At 39.1% G+C, this 18,320-nt stretch overlaps 1 protein-coding gene across 1 annotated transcript in view; it reads left to right on the top strand.

The window, feature by feature from the left end:
* Positions 1–18,320, top strand: part of CCSER1 (coiled-coil serine rich protein 1) — an 870,293-nt gene that overhangs the window by 638,993 nt on the left and 212,980 nt on the right. The gene's annotated exons all lie outside the window — the stretch shown is intronic.

An 18,320-nucleotide genomic window follows, 5' to 3' on the forward strand; every position in this document is an offset into this window, starting at 1 on the left:
AGCTAGGATTACAGGCATAGGCCACCATGCTTGGCTAATTTTTGTATTTTTAGTAGTGATGGGGTTTCACCATGTTGGCCAGGCTGGGGGATTTCTGGTTTCTTCTCTAACAGCTAAAAAGCTTGGAAGGCATTACTCCTTCCAAGCTTATTTATTCCTTAAAATAAGAAAAAGTTGAACAGACTGAAAGTCAACAATATTCCTTGGGCTCATCAGAGAAATTAGAACATAAAACTAACTGCTACTCCCAAATCTGGAAAGGCAGGCAATTATAGAGAAAAGCAGCTAAGATCCGTTTAACTGCAGCAGAAGTCACTGAAACCATAAACTGGTAGGGACACTTAAATGGTAATTCTGATGGAATATCTGACTGAAGGCTGAGTGTGGACTAGCTTGAGAGTAAGAAAATCCTATTCTTAGCAAACTATCACAAGAACAGAAAACCAAACACTGCATGTTCTCACTCATAGGTGGGAATTGAGCAATGAGATCACTTGGACACAGAAAGGGGAACATCACACACCACACACCTGGGCCTATTGCGGGGAACGGGGAGGGGAGAGGGGGGAGGGGGGAGGGATAGCGTTAGGAGATATACCTAATGTAAATGACGTGTTAATGAGTGCAGCACACCAACATGGCACATGTATATGTATGTAGCCTACATGTTGTACACATGTACCCTAGAACTTAAAGTATAAGAAAAAAAAGAAAAAAGAAAAGAAGATCCCGGGGACCTCATTCTTAGGGAATCCCGCACACTTTGATGACTCTCACCTCTTGTGATCCCATCAGGTTCTCATAGTAAGGAACTAAGAAAAATCACCCTTTGTCTTTGTCAAGGGTGGGGGAAAGTAAACATCTGAAGTATGCTTAGAGCATTCTCTATACATAAGCCTCTTGCAAGGAGAAAAAAACTTTACCAGTCAAATATTTATCTCACCAAGGAGAAAGAGTACTTACTGAATTCCAGGCCTCTCTAACCGTTCTGTCCACATTATATAGGAGAAATAAAACTGTGATGGTTAATTTTATAATATGTGCCAATTTAATACACTAAGAAAGACTTGTGAAGGACACAGCCCAGGGATACAGGTCCACTTAAGACCAACTGTAATTGTAAGATTATAGAACGTTTTGCCTCCCCAACTTTTTACCACCACATCAACAGGACTTCAGTATAATAAGTGAATTATAGCTGAGAGAGCTGGAAAGCACACGCTGCAACTTAGAAAAGAAAAAAGAAAAAAAAAATCTAATTAATACAAGAATGAGAGTCAAAAAACAGTAGTCAGAATCACAGAATTTTTGTTGCTATTGGTTGTCATTACATTTATTTCTTGAAAGGTAAAATATTAAGCCAGTTTAAAGACTGAGATAAATAGGAGAGAGTAAATAAGCTAAAAGTTACTCCAAATTGGAAGACTTCCCTTATATAGTAGCATTCTGAGTGAACAAGTGCTCAACCTTGCCCATACTGCTCCTCATTTCATATGCACATGACTAGCTGAATAATTCTTGAAAAACCTGTATTTCCCCCATCATCCTGAATGATGGAAAGTGTTCTCTATATGAGGACAATTTATAGCACACTGTGATTATAATAATAAACAGCATACCATTTATCATCAATGCATATGCTGATTTTATATATTTTGGTAATCATTCCTTTATTCAACTGATTTTCTATAACAGTGTGTTCCGAAAGTGAGGTTACAAGGCTGAAAATGATGTGTTCTAATTCACATCTCTAATTGGTTTTGATAAGCCTGGAGCTGTGGAATGAGAAGGAGTGGGAGGGGACTATAAATCTTTGAAATGCTTCCCAGATGATTTAGAAAAAGTCTACTTCCACACCTACTGAAAACTACCTATCTAGTTTGTTATGCATATACCTCAGTATCCATATATTTCACTGCATTTTACCCTTGAACAAGGGATGGGGAGGCACCAACCTCCATGCAGTTGAAAATACATGTATAACTTTTGATCCTCCTCAACCTTAACTACTAACAGTCTACTATTGACTAGAAGTCTTACTGATAACATAACACTGTTGATTAACTTGTATTTTGTTTATGTATTATATACTGTATTTTTGGAGTAAGCTAGAGAAAAGAAAATGTTTTTGAGAAAATCATAAGGAAGATAAATATATATTATTCATTAAGTGGAAGTAGATTATCATAAACATTTTTATCTTCATCCTCTTCACATTGAGTGGATTGAGGAGGAACAGGAAGATGAAGGGTTGGTCTTGCTTTCTCAGGGGTGGCAGAGGCAGAAGAATATTCACTTATAAGTGGATCCACACAGTTCAAATCTGTATATTATTATTTTTGAGATGGAGTCTCGCTCTCTCACTCAAGCTGGAGTGCAGTGGCATGATATCGGCTCACTGCAACCTCTGCCTCCAGGGCTCAAGGGATCCTCCCACCTCATCCTCCCTAAGTATCTGGGACTGTAGGACTGCACCACCATGCCCAGCTAATTTTTGTATTTTTTTATGGAGATGGGGTTTCACCATGTTGTCCAGGCTGATCTGGAGCTCCTGGGCTCAAGCAATCCACCCTCCTTAACCTCCCAAAGCGCTAGGATTACAGGCATAAACCACCATGCCCAGCCCAAACCTGTACATTAAGGGTCAACTGTATATAGTTTTCTTGTTATTATGTTGTAATCCTGTGACTTGACTGGCTCTCTTTTTAAGATGCTAGATGTTGTGCAGCTGGATAAAGTTCAAGTGGCAATGGAAGAACAAGAATCATATTTACATTCATAAAGTGAATAGAAAGGTCTACTACTTTCAAGATAATATAATACCATTAAAGTACAAATCTCTCAGTGTGACAAGTTCTGAAAAATACAGTTTCTTTGTTCAAGCAAAATAACTTGACAATTATTGACAGAAATAAGGTGCCATTCACCTTTATGAAATGTTAGTTTCTGGCCGGGCGCAGTGGCTCAAGCCTGTAATCCCAGCACTTTGGGAGGCCGAGACGGGTGGATCACGAGGTCAGGAGATCGAGACCATCCTGGCGAACACGGTGAAACCCCGTCTCTACTAAAAATACAAAAAACTAGCCGGGCGAGGTGGCGGGCGCCTGTAGTCCCAGCTACTCGGGAGGCTGAGGCAGGAGAATGGCGTAAACCCGGGAGGCGGAGCTTGCAGTGAGCTGAGATCTGGCCACTGCACTCCAGTCCGGGCGACAGAGCAAGACTCCACCTCAAAAAAAAAAAAAAAAAAAAAAAAAAAAGAAATGTTAGTTTCTAAATAAATCTTGATCCAATGTCATTTAAAGCTATATGTTTAATTTGTATGTTTTCATAAGCTGTCACTTTTTTTTACATTGTTAACATTTTAGTAGATTTACAGTAGCATCTGTTTGAACAGTGGCTGTATTTTTTAACTTAATGAACAAAATGTGTATTGCTTTTCTACTTGTAAATTGTTATTAATATCCAAAGGATTAACAAATGCCATTTTTTTCTGCAATTGCTTATTATTTAGGCTTTTTCATCAACGTTTGTTGTGTAGCAAATATTCATATAGTATGCATTTTGTGGAGCTGAGAGGTACGTATGTAAAATTGTTTCCAAACTTTACCTTCTCCCTATTCTCTAAAACAAATTTCTGGCCTTGTCGACTTCAATTCTTTTCCTCCCTACAGTCTGAATGGAGCTGAGGGGGATTCTTCTTTGTCAGATACTTTCTCAAGGGCTTTCCTAATGCTGAATCAAAAGGAAAGCTGGGCAGATAGAAGGACAGTGGTTCCTAAGCAATGTTCTGTAGGGCACGTGGAAGAGTAACTGAAGTGACTCAGGGAAACTGATAGAGGAGAAAAGGGCAATATTAAAAACTACTGTGGTGAACTATATGTTCTAATAATGATGTTCAAGATACACAAATGAAGATCTTCAGTTGTGAATTTTCTTTTTTGGTCTGATTATTTTCTTTGGAACACAATGTTACTCAGAAACTATAACATGGTTTCCATAGGTTAAATATCTCTTAATAAATATTTTATTTAATAAATATATTATTTCCCATATAACATATTTTTTCTAATGCATAGAGCCTTTAATATTGTAAGCATATTACTCAGAGTTTAGAAATTAAAAAAAAATAAATCACACATAAAAAACTCTAGCAAAATAATTGTCTTAATTTTGCATATTTTCAGGTTTTTCATTTACAATTCCATTTACAAATGAAGTATTTTTTCCATTTACCACACAGACTTTTGTGTATAGAAAATCTCTCTGTTTTTCCTATACTCTCACACCACAGCAATCAACAATGAAGACAACTGTGACCCAGTGTGTCTGTGTGGTGGGGGGGTTCCCCACACCGAGCAGCAGACACAAACTGGGTGTCCTCCAATGCAATTCTTATGCTATCTGCCTGAAGATACTGTCAGATCCAACAGGTTGGGGGCTCATTCCCCAAGAGTCCTCTTCAGACATCAGTTGCAAGTCTGGCCCTGTGAACATCTGAGCGACCGGCTTCAAGCTGAGGTTTCTATAACCCCCTCTTTGTGTTGGATTAACTTTCTGGAGTGGCTCACAGAACTCAGGGAATCACTAACTTACATTTACCAGTTTATTATAAAGAATATTCCAAAGGATACAGATGAAGTGACTATAGGGTGAGGTATGGGGGAAGGGACATAGAGCTTCCTTGCCCACCCCGGGCATGCCACCTTCTGGGAACTTTACACCTTCATTCAGATATTCTAAATCTCTTCGAACTTAGTTCTCTTGGATTTTTATGGAAGCATTCCTTCCTCCAGGATATGAAGTGGGACCCTCTCAGGGGAAGGACTTAACACAATTAGAAAAGCAGGGGAAGGTTAGAGTCCTGACCCAAGAAAGAAACCAGAGAGATTCTGTTTCCTGAGGCCTTTCCCTGAGATCTAAGGCACCCATTATAACAAAAGACTGTAACAAAGGCCATGGAGGTATGAGCCAGGAACTGTGGATGAAAACCAATATATATTCAATCATAACGCTATGACTTTGTGACCATTTTTTTAAATGCATAATTTTCAGTGAATACATTTACTATCATTGAATAACAGTTTTTTAATTGTTGTTTACTTAGGTTGCTTTCAACATTTAGACATTACAATGCTGGGTATCTGTCGTGTGGCCTCTAGTTTTCAGTCTTCAGAGATGTTTTCTTTTAATTAATAAGGCACGGATGGAATGGAGATGGAGTATGTGTAGCAGGGGATTTATTCAATTTTTTTTCCCATGTCTGGAGGTGATACTTCTCTTACAACTTGATTATGTGTGCAAAGGAATTTGAACAATTTTAGGTCTCCATAAACTTCATCATATACTGATTTGAAATCAAAGTGACCTTGACCTTGATGAGATTGTCTAGACATTTTGACCGACATTTTAACTGGGATTGTCTAGATATTTTGACTAGAAAGTGGTGAAGCTTCCTAAATGTGGTTGGTGGCTGCTCAACTGTTGCAAGAAGTAGGGTCCACGACAGTAAGTTTTGCAGTTTATTTGAATGATTAGATGAGTATAGTGTGAAGGTGAAACTACTGCTACACTGACTTAAGTAGGCAGCTGCTCATGAATCAAGCTGCGACTAAATATGCACAGATAAGGGTACTTTATTTTTATAACTTAAAGAAATAAAAAACCCATTGCTATTATATTAGAAATGCTGGTAAGCCCATCAATTTCTAATATTGCCCTATGTTAGAAAGAAATATAAGCACTTGGAGAACTTTAAAGGTGAGAGACTAAGGTAGAAAATGATCATGGGTTATGTACTCTGTTTTTTTTCCATCCATTCTTCTTTTTCTTTGTTCATTTATCAGTTATTGAAAAATCAGATATCAACTCAATTACTTATATGTGATCTATAAAGTGTAGCCATTGAAAATTATGGGTGTGTCTATGTATTAGTTTCCTATGGCTGCCATGAAAAAGTACTTCAAACAAACTGAGCGGCTTAGACAATGGAAATCTATTGTCACAGTTCTAGAGGCTAGAATTCTGAGATTAAGGTGTTTGTAGGACCAAGCACCCATTAAAGGTGCTAGGGAAGGATCTGTTCTGGACCTAAAGCCTGGTATCCAGTAGTTTCTTGGTTTGTGATGGCATAACTCCAATCTTCACATGGTGGTTCCCCATAGGTGTCCTTTGTGTCCAAATTCCCCTGTTTTGTAGGGAAACTAGTCATTATAAAAAGGCTCACTTCCCTCTAGTATTTTCTCTTTTTAACTAATTATGTCTGCAAATACCTTATTTCCAAATAATATATCCTGAGTTACCAGGAATTAGGACTTCAACATAGGAATTGGACAGGGGGCCGAGGAGAAACAATTCAACCATTAACAATCAATTACATAGTTAAAGTTCATTTGAAAGGGTATCCTTTATCACTGAGTAGCTGTCAATAAAAGATTAGTCTATTTCTTTGCTTCACAGATACTTCTCTGCCTAGTTATGTACTGAATCTCATTCTTTCTTAACACCCGAAAGATTTTCTTCCCTCAGGCATTCCTCTTTTCCTGGTATTTTTAAATCACTAGATCATTTTCATCAGTGTTTAAACTTGCTTAAGCTTTTCTATCTAACACACACACACACACACACACGCATCTCAATCCTGTTAATGACTATTCTGTTCACAAGTTTATTGAAAGAAGCTTGCCTTCTGATAATTATGTAGTTGGTAGCTCACTACTTTTTACTTTCAGTTTATTTCTGAACTCTCTGTAATCTGAATTGTTTCCAAAACACCATCCAGAGCAGCTTTGATAACGTCAACAGTGACTTACTTTTTTAATAAACCCGGTGAAAACTCTTCAGTCTTACTTTACTTCCTCTCTGTTACATCTAACATCGTTGATCTCACTCTCTTTCTTAAGTTTATTTGCTCCCTAAGCTACTGTGACACCATAATTTATTTTTCTTTTTTGTTTGCTTTCATTTTTTCTTCACAATCACTTCTTTTTGTCTTTCAACTATTTATTTTCTACTACATGAATATCCTAGTGATTCTCAAATCTCTGTTTTCTGATCAGATATTTCTCTTTTGAGCTCATACCCACATAGACAATGCCTACTGATATGGTTTGGCTGTGTCCCCACCCAAATCTCATCTTGAATTTTAACTCCCACAATTCCCACATGTCTTTGGAAGAACTCAGTCAGAGGTAATTGAATCATGGGGGCATGTCTTTCCTGTGCTGTTCTTGTGATAGTGAATAAGTCTCATGAGATCTGATGGTTTTAAAAATGGGAATTTCCCTGCACAAGCTCTTTCTTTTTGTCTGCTGCCATTCATGTAAGGACATGACTTGCTCCTCCTTGCCTTCCACCATGATTATAAGGCCTCCCCAGCCATGTGGAACTGTAAGTCCATTAAACTTCTTTTACTTCCTAGTCTTGGGTATGTCTTTATCAGCAGCGTGAAAATATACCTACTATATTTCTTCAGCTGGATTTTATAAGGAACATTTCAATTGAACTCATATTTTTTATCTTAAAATTTCACCTGAAATTTTATTTTCTCTCGACAGGAGCAAGCAGTACTTCTATTCCACTAGTATACATGCCAAAACATAAAGTTATTCTTGACTCTCCCTTCTCATTTGCCCCTCTCTACTTCATCCATATTTGTAGAGTCCATCTTCTAAGTAGCTTTTGAATTCACCTCCATATCCCATTGTAGTTTAAATCTTAATTATTTCCTGTGTGAATTATTAAAATAACCTTTTAACAGTCTTTAGTCGTGGTCCTATGCAGCCTTTTCTTTATATTATCCTCAGCAAACTACTGCAGGAGTACTTTATACTGTACCCAGAGTAAACTGCATAAATTTAAATATGATTATAATTTTCCATTATTAAAATTTATTATTGATATGCCATAGCTTTCTGAATAAAACATAATTTATTGTTATGAAATAAATGACTATGATTTGGTTCCTTTTTGTTTCTCTTTGCCAATGTATACCTCTCCACACCAGTATACTAAAATACTTGTTCCCCAAACTCTTGCCTCCAGGAATTTTAATGATCCTACATTTGCTTAGAAAATACTTGGCTTTCTTTTATCATTTACTAATTCCTTCTGACCATTGGGATTCTGGATACATTTTTTCCCCCAGAAAGCTTTCTCTGACTCTACTACCTTGGTCTATGTATCTGTTTTTTGTTTTTTGGTTTTTTGGGTTTTTTTTTGCTATGAGGCAACAAACTGGAACTTCCCAACAAGTTTCTCATCTCCATCTGAGACCACCTCAGCCTGCACTTCATTGTCCATGTCACTATCCGCATTTCGGTCGAAGTCATTCAACAAGTCTCTAGGAAGTCTCAAACTTTCCCACATCTTCCTGTCTTCTGAGCCCTCCAAGTCTCTAGGAAATTCCAAACTTTACCACATTTTCCTGTCTTCTTCTGAGGCCTCTAAACTGTTCTGACCTCTGCCTGTTACCCAGTTCCAAAGTCACTTCCACATTTTCAGGTATCTTTATAGCAGCACCCCACTCTCTGCAGTACAAATGTACCGTAATAGTCTGCTCTCATGCTGCTATGAAGAAATACTCAAGATTGAGTAATTTATAAAGAAAAGAGATTTAATTGATCCACAGTTCTGCATTGCTGTGGGGGACTTAGGGAACTGACAAACATGGCAGAAGGCACCTCTTCACAGGGCAGCAGGAGAGAGAAGGAGTGTTGAGTGAAGAGGAAGCCCCTTATAAAACCATGAACTCTCATGAGGACTTACTATCATGAGGATACCATGGGGCGAAACTGTCCCCATGATTCAGTTACCTCCCATTGGGTCCTTCCCATGACATGTGGGGATTATGGGAACTACAATTCAAGATGAGATTTGGGTGGAGACACAGCTAAACCATAGCAGTGGGTAAAATGCCATCAAACAACATTGCATGCTGCAGAGTAATCTTTTGTGAAAAGAAGAGTCAACCAAAGTGGTAAACTTCATTCTCTTACTCTAAGAAATTGCCACAGGCAACCCAGCCTTCAATAACCATTGCCCTGATCAGTCAGCAGCCATCAACATTGAGGCAAGACCCTCCACCAACAGAAAGAGTACAACTCTCTGAAGGCTCAGATGATTATTATTTTTAATGACATATTTTTAAGTAAAGATACACACTTTTGGCCTGGCACGGTGGCTCACACCTGTAATCCCAGCACTTCAGGAGGCCGAGGTGGGCGAATCACAAGGTCAAGAGATCGAGACCATCCTGGCTAACACAGTGAAACCCCGTCTCTACTAAAAATACAAAAAATTAGCAGGGCGTGGTGGCAGGTTCCTGTACTCCCAGTTACTGGGAAGGCTAAGGCAGAAGAATGGCCTGAACCTGGGAGGTGGAGCTTGCAGTGAGGCAAGATCGCGCCACTGCACTCCAATCTGGGCGGCAGTGTAAGACTCCGTCTCAAAAAAAAAAAGATGCATACTTTTTATAAGATGTAATACTACTGAACACTTAATAGACTAAAATATAGGCTAAATCTAAGTTTTATATGCACTGAGAAACCCAAAAATTCATCAAAATAAAACACAGTTTATTGTGATATTTACTGTATTGCAGTTACCTTGAACCAGTCCCACAGTATCTCAGAGGTATGCCCTTATATAATATTGGTTTATGTTGTGTAGCTATAATCTGTAGCTTCAGCTAATGTTCACTGCCTTTTTGCAGTTCAGTTTTTTGACTTCGCAGAATCCCTGTTACCAGTGTTTGAGTCATATTATCTGTAATTCCTACACAACACAATGTTGACATCTCTGCTTTTTCTCTCTCAAAAATTTTGTGTTGATACCTGAGTCCATGAAACGTTTCTGAAGTGTTACTTACTTTTGTATTCTTCATTGTCACAATTCAGCACCCCATAAAAGAGGGTACTATGTGTATTTTAGGATCTACCAATATTAGGAAAGTCTTTTCTCTCTAGTTTTTACTCTCCTTTATTATAGTATAAAACCTGAAGGACTTTACTCTCTCTTTTTTATATAAAAAATGCATATGTATTCCCAAGCACTGCCTGATATTATTCATGCTGTCCTTTCCCTGTGTCTGAAATGTACAGGGCCCCAGAGATGGTTCAACTTCTTTCTTCCAGGAAGATGGCAGAAGGGTGCTCACTGCCTATAGCCAAGCCCTTGTCAGCACTGAGTCCTGTGAGATTTAAAGATTCTTTTTGATGGTGTGACAGAGTACATGGACACTCAGACAGATAAAAGGCTGAACTCTTTGTTACTTATAGCTCAAAGGGAAGAAGGCTGCCCTGCAGGACCATGCAATAGGTTGCACCTGGGGACAGGGTAGCAGCAAGCTGGAACTGAGGGTGGCAGCTTATGCTAGGCAGGCAAGGTGGGGAATGCCTAGTTCCACAGATTTCCTGTGGATAGACTAATTTAGATACTTTCAAGGGCTCTGGGTAATAGGGGCTGTCTCTGGGTGCCTGGTACTTGGCCTGGTGGATGGAGTAAAGGGGAGTGCTGATAGGGCTGGTACCTGGAGTGTGAGGGTCTGATAAGGGAAATGTTTGGAGTGCAGATGTTTCAGCTGATGAAGAGGGGGTAATAACTGGACTCTGACCAAGCCTCAAAACTGGGTCAAGACAACACTTAAAAAATAAAAACAAAACAAAACAAAAACTGTGTTACATACTTCTAGAAGGTAATGGAGATGTATTTGATGTCTTTGAATACCTTTTTTCTACCAAGAAAGTAAGTTAATAGTGATATTCAAACATAATTTCTTACTTTTTTTTTCTTTTTTAAATTTAACTTTTATTTAAGTTTAAGGACACATGTGCAGGTTTGTTATGTAGGTAAACTTGTGTCATGGGCATCTGTGGTACAGATTATTTTGTCACCCAGTTATTAAGTCTAGTATTCATTAGTTATTTTTCCTGATCCTTTCCCTCCTCCCACTCTTCAGCCTGCAATAGGCCCCAGTGTGTGTTGTTCCCCATTATGTGTCCATGGGTTCTTATCATTTAGCCCCCACTTATAAGTGAGAACATACAGTATTTGATTTTATTTTCCTGCAGTAGTTTGCTGAGGATAATGACCTCCATCCATGTTACTGCAAAGGACATAATCTTATTCTTTTGTATTGCTGCATGGTATTTCATGTTTATATACCACATTTTTTCTATCCAGTCTACCATTGATGGGTATTTAGGTTGATTCCGTGTCTTTGCCATTGTGAATAGTGCTGCAATGAACATATGTGTGCATGTATCTTTATAATAGATTTATATTCATTGCAATATATACCTAGGAATGGAATTGCTGGTACAAATGGTATTTCTGTTTTTAGGTCTTTGAGAAATCACCACACTGTCTTCCACAATGGTTGAACTAATTTACACTCCCACCACCAGTGTATATGCATTTTGTTTCTTCCGCAACTTTGCCAGAATCTGTTATTTTTGACTTCTTAATAGCACGTACCATTCTGTGAGATGGTATCTCATTGTGGTTTTGATTTGCATTTCTCTAATGATCAGTGATGTTGAGCTTTTTTTGATATGATTGTTGGCTGCATGTATGTCTTCTTTTTGAGAAGTGTCTGCTCGTGTCCTTTGTACACTTTTTAATGTGGTTGTTTTTGTCTTGTAGATTTGTTTTACTTCCTTACAAATGCTGGGTATTAGACCTTTATCAGATGCATAGTTTGCAAAAATATTCTCTCATTCTGTAGGTTGTCTGTTTACTCTGTTGATACTTTCTTTTACTATGCAGAAGCTCTTTTGTTTAATTAGATGCCATTTGTCCATTTTTGCTTTTGTTGTAATTGCTTTTGGTGTTTTCATAATGAAATCTTTGTCTGTGCCTATGTCCTGAATGGTATTGCCTAAGTTGTCTTCCATAGCTTTTATAGTTTTGAGTTTTATAGTTAAGTCTTTAATCCATCTTGAGTTGACTTTTGTATATGGTGTGAGGAAGAGGTCCAGCTTCAGTCTTCTTCATGTGGCTAGCCAATTACCCCAGCATCATTTATTGAATAAGGAATCCTTTCACCATTACTTGTTTTTGTCAGGATTGTTGAAGATCAGATAGTTGTAGCTGTGTGGCCTTGTTACTGGGTCCTCTGTTTTGTTCCATTGGTCTAAGTGTCTGCTTTGTACCAGTACCATGCTGTTTTGGTTACTATAACCTGTATCATAGTTTGAAGTTGGGTAGCTTGATGCCTCCAGCTTTGTTCTTTTTGCTTACAATTGCCTTTGATATTCAGCCTTTCTTTTTTGTTGTTGTTGTTCCCTTTGAATTTTAAAATAGTATTTTCTGGTTCTGTGAAGAATGTCAATGGTAGATTAATAGCAATAGCATTGAATCAGTAAATTACTTTGGGCACTATGGCTATTTTAATAATATTAATTATTCCTGTCCATGAGGTTGGAATGTTTTCCCATTTTTTTCTGTCATCTGTGATTTCTTTGAGAAGCATTTTGTCGTTCTCTTTGTAGAGGTCTTTCACCTCCCTTGTTAGCTGTATTTCTAAGTATATTTTTGTGTGTGTGGCAACTGTAAATTGGGTTGCATTCCTAATTTGGCTCACAGTTTGACTTTTGTTGGTGTATAGAAATGTTACTGATTTCTCGCCAGATGCAGTGGCTCACACCTGTAATCCCAGCACTTTGAGAGGCTGAGGCAGGCTGATCACAAGGTCAGGATTTTGAGACCAGCCTGGCCAACATGGTGAAACCCCCGTCTCTACTAAAAATACAAAAAATTAGCCAGGCTTGGTGGTAGATGCCTGTAATCCCAGCTACTTGGGAGGCTGAGGTGGGAGAATTGCTTGAAACCAGAAGGCAGAGGTTGCAGTGAGCTGAGATCACACCATTGCACTCCAGCATGGGCAACAAGGGCAAAACTGTCTCAAAAGAAAAAAAAAAAAAGGAAGAAATGTTAGTGATTTCTGCACATTGATTTTGCATCCTGAGACTTTGCTGAAGTTGTTTATCAGCTTAAGGAGCTTTTGGGCTGAGACTGTGGGTTTTCTAGATATAGGATCATGTTTTCTGCAAACAGGGATAGTTTGACATCCTATCTTCCTATTTGTATGTCCTTTATTTCTTTCTCTTGCCTGGTTATCCTGGCCAGAACTTTCAATACTATGTTGAATAGAAGTGGTGAGAGAAGGCATCCTTGTCTTATGCTGGTTTTCAAGAGAATGCTTCCAGCTTTTGCCCATTCAGTATGATGTTGGCTGTGGGTTTGTCATAGATGGCTTCTATTATTTTTAGGAATGTTCCTTCAATACCTAGTTTATCAAAAGTTTTTAACATGAAAAAGTGTTGAGTTTTATTGAATGCCTTTTCTGCATCTATTGAAATAATTATGTGGATTTTGTCTTTGGTTCTGTTTATGTGATGAATCACATTTATTTATTTATTTATTATTATTAATATTTTTTTAATTATACTTTAAGTTCTAGGGTACATGTGCATAACGTGCAGGTTTGTTACATATGTATACTTATGCCATGTTGGTGTGCTGCACCCATCAACTCGTCAGCACCCATCACTTCATCATTTATATCATGTATAACTCCCCAATGCAATCCCTCCCTCCTCCCCCCTCCCCATGATAGGCCCCAGTGTGTGATGTTCCCCTTCCCCAGTCCAAGTGATCTCATTGTTCAGTTCCCACCTATGAGTGAGAACATGCGGTGTTTGGTTTTCTCTTCTTGTGATAGTTTGCTAAGAATGATGGTTTCCAGCTGCATCCATGTCCCTACAAAGGACGCAAACTCATCCTTTTTGATGGCTGCATAGTATTCCACGGTGTATATGTGCCACATTTTCTTAATCCAGTCTGTCACAGATGGACATTTGGGTTGATTCCAAGTCTTTGCTATTGTGAATAGTGCCGCAATAAACATACGTGTGCATGTGTCTTTGTAGTAGAGTAATTTATAATCCTTTGGGTATATATCCAGTAGCAGGATGGCTGGGTCATATGGTACATCTAGTTCTAGATCCTTGAGGAATCGCCATACTGTTTTCCATAATGGTTGAACTAGTTTACAATCCCACCAACAGTGTAAAAGTGTTTCTATTTCTCCACATCCTCTCCAACACCTGTTGTTTCCTGACTTCTTAATGATTGCCATTCTGACTGGTGTGAGATGGTATCTCATTGTGGTTTTGATTTGCATTTCTCTGATGGCGAGTGATGATGAGCATTTTTTCATGTGTCTGTTGGCTGTACGGATGTCTTCTTTTGAGAAATGTCTGTTCATATCCTTTCCCCACTTTTTGATGGGGTTGTTTGTTTTTTTCTTGTATATTTGTTTGAGTTCTTTGTAGATTCTGGATATTAGCCCTTTGTCAGATGAGTAGGTTGCAAAAATTTTCTCCCATTCTGTAGGTTGCCTGTTCACTCTGATGGTAGTTTCTTTTGCTGTGCAAAAGCTCTTTAGTTTAATTAGATCCCATTTGTCAATTTTGGTTTTTGCTGCCATTGCTTTTGGTGTTTTAGACATGAAGTCCTTGCCCATGCCTATGTCCTGAATGGTACTACCTAGATTTTCTTCTAGGGCTTTTATGGTATTAGGTCTAACATTTAAGTCTCTAATCCATCTTGAATTAATCTTCGTATAAGGGTAAGGAAAGGATCCAGTTTCAGCTTTCTACTTATGGCTAGCCAATTTTCCCAGCACCATTTATTAAATAGGGAATCCTCTCCCCATTTCTTGTTTCTCTCAGGTTTGTCAAAGATCAGATGGCTGTAGATGTGTGGTATTATTTCTGAGGACTCTGTTCTGTTCCATTGGTCTATATCTCTGTTGTGGTACCAGTACACTTACACTCTCCCAAGACTAAACCAGGAAGAAGTTGAATCCCTGAATAGACCAATAGCAGGCTCTGAAATTGAGGCAACAATTAATAGCCTACCCACGAAAAAAAGTCCAGGACCAGATGGATTCACAGCTGAATTCTACCAGAGGTACAAGGAGGAGCTGGTACCATTCTTTCTGAAACTATTCCAATCAATAGAAAAAGAGGGAATCCTCCCTAACTCTTTTTATGAGGCCAACATCATCCTGATACCAAAGCCTGGCAGAGACACAACAAAAAAAGAGAATTTTAGACCAATATCCCTGATGAACATCGATGCAAAAATTCTCAATAAAATACTGGCAAACCGGATTCAGCAGCACATCAAAAAGCTTCTCCACCATGATCAAGTGGGCTTCATCCCTGGGATGCAAGGCTGGTTCAACATTCACAAATCAATAAACGTAATCCAGCATATAAACAGAACCAAAGACAAGAACCACATGATTATCTCAATAGATGCAGAAAAGGCTTTTGACAAAATTCAACAGCCCTTTATGCTAAAAACGCTCAATAAATTTGGTATTGATGGAACGTACCTCAAAATAATAAGAGCTATTCATGACAAACCCACAGCTAATATCATACTGAATGGGCAAAAACTGGAAAAATTTCCTTTGAAAACTGGCACAAGACAGGGATGCCCTCTCTCACCACTTTTATTCAACATAGTGTTGGAAGTTCTGGCTAGGGCAATCAGGCAAGAGAAAGAAATCAGGGTATCCAGTTAGGAAAAGAAGAAGTCAAATTGTCCCTGTTTGCAGATGACGTGATTGTATATTTAGAAAACCCCATTGTCTCAGCCCAAAATCTCCTTTAGCTGATAAGCAACTTCAGCAAAGTCTCAGGATATAAAATTAATGTGCAAAAATCACAAGCATTCTTATACACCAGTAACAGACAAGCAGAGAGCCAGATCAGTAATGAACTTCCATTCACAATTGCTTCAAAGAGAATAACATACCTAGGAATCCAGCTTACAAGAGATGTAAAGGACCTCTTCAAGGAGAACTACAAACCACTGCTCAGTGAAATCAAAGAGGACACAAACAAATGGAAGAACATACCATGCTCATGGATAGGAAGAATCAATATCGTGAAAATGGCCATACTGCCCAAGGTTATTTATAGATTCAATGCCATCCCCATCAAGCTACCAAAGAGTTTCTTCACAGAATTGGAAAAAACTGCTTTAAAGTTCATATGGAACCCAAAAAGAGCCCGCATTGCCAAGACAATCCTAAGTCAAAAGGACAAAGCTGGAGGCGTCACGCTACCTGACTTCAAACTATACCACATTTATTTATTTGTGCATGTTGAACTAACCTTACATCTCAGGAATGAGGCCTACTTGATTATGGTGGATAAGCATTTTGATGTGCTGTTGGATTAGGTTTGCCAGTATTTTGTTGAGAATTTGTGCCTTGATGTTCATAAAAAACATTGGCCTGAAGTTTTTTGTTGTTGTGTCTCTGCCAGGTTTTGGTGTCAGGATCATGCTGGCTAAACAGAATGAGTTAGGGAGAAGTCTCTCCTTCTCAGTTATTTGGGATAGTTTCAGGAAGAAAGATACTGGCTCGCAACTCTACCCCTGTGACTCTGTGGGTTATATCCCCTGTAGCTCCTTTCATAGCCTGCCATTGAGTGCCTGATATAGTTTGGCTGTGTCTGCACCCAAATCTCAACTTGAATTGTATCTCCCAGAATTCCCATATGTTGTGGGAGGGACCCAGGGGGAGGTAATTGAATCATGGGGGCTGTTCTTTCCTGTGCTATTCTCATGATAGTGAATAAGTCTCACAAGATCTGATGGGTTTATCAGGGGTTTCCACTTTTGCTTCTTCCTCATTTTCTCTTGCCACTGCCATGTAAGTAGTGTCTTTCACCTCCTGCCACAATTCTGAGGCCTCCCCAGCCATGTGAAACTGTAAGTCCAATTAAACCTCTTTTTCTTCCCATTCTCAGGTATGTCTTTATCAGCAGCATGAAAATGGACTAATACAGTGCCAGTGGCTTTTCCAGGCACATGGTGCAAGCTGTCAGTAGATCTATGATTCTGGGGTCTGAAGATCAGTGACCTTCTTCTCACAGTTCCCCCTAGGCAGTGCCCCAGTGGAGATTCTGTGTGGGTGGCTCTGACCTCACATTTCCCTTCCACACTGCCCTAGCAGAGGTTCTCCATAAGGGCTGTACCCCTGCAGCAGACTTCTGCCTGGACATCCAGGCATTTCCATACATTCTCTGAAATCTAGGCAGAGGTTCCCAAGCCCAACACTATATGTAAGCCACCAATGCTAGGGGCTTGTACCCTCTGAAGCAAACACCTGGGCTGTACCTTGGCCCCTATTAGCCATGGCTGGAGCTGGAGCAGCTGGGATGCAGGCTGCCATGGCCCAGAGCAGCAGGGCCCTGGACACAGCCCACAAAACCATTTTTCTCCTAAGCCTCCTGGCCCGTAATGGGAGAGGCTGCTGTCCTTGTTGGGAGAGGCTCTTGTACTGTGATAGGAGAGGCTGTGGTGAAGAGTTCTGAAATGCCCTAGAGACATTTTCCCCATTGTCTTGGCTATAACATTTGGCTCTTCATTACTTATGCAATTTTCTGCAGTCATGTTGAATTTTTCCCCAGAAAATGAGTTTTTCTTTTCTGCCTCATAATCAGGCTGTAAAATTTTCAAGCTTTTATGCTCTGCTTCTTTTTTAAATAAAAGTACTTGTTTCCAATAATCTGTTTTTGAATGCATATGACTGAACACATTTGGAATCAGCCAGGTCACCTCTTGAATGTTTTGCTGCTTAGAAATTTCTTCCACCAGGTACACTAAATCATGTTTCTCAAGTTCAAAGTTTCACAGATCTCTAGGGCAGTGGCAAAATGCCACCAGTCTCTTTGCTAAAGCATAACAATAGTGACCTTTACTCCAGTGTCCAAGAAGTTCCTTATCTTCATTTGAGACTGCCTCAGCCTGGACTTTATTGCTGACCAAATAACCATCAGCATTTTGATCAAAACCATTTTAGTTTCTAGAAACCTCCAAACTTTCCCACATCTTCCTGTCTTCTTCTGAGCCCTCCATACTGTTCCAAACTTTGCCCATTACCCAGTTTCAAAGCTGCTTCCACATTTTCAGTTTATCTTTATAGCAGTACCCTACTCCAATCACCAGTTTTCTTTATTAGTCCATTTTCACATTGCAATAAAGAATGATCTAAGCCTGGGTAATTTATACAGGAAAAAGGTTTAATTGACTCACAGTTTCTCGTGGCTGGGGAGGCCTCAGGAAACTTACAGTCATGGTGGAAGGCTAAGGGGAAGTAAGGCATGTCCTCACAAGGTGGCAGGAGTCAGAGAGTGCTCAGAGGAAACTACCCCTTTTAAACCATCAGATCTCATGAGAACTTTCTCACTATCATGAGAATATCACGGGGGAAAGCACCCCCATCAGGTCCCTCCCTC

Source organism: Trachypithecus francoisi, unplaced genomic scaffold (assembly GCF_009764315.1).
Source record: "Trachypithecus francoisi isolate TF-2019V2 unplaced genomic scaffold, Tfra_2.0 Lachesis_group1, whole genome shotgun sequence".
Lineage (NCBI taxonomy): Eukaryota > Metazoa > Chordata > Mammalia > Primates > Cercopithecidae > Trachypithecus > Trachypithecus francoisi.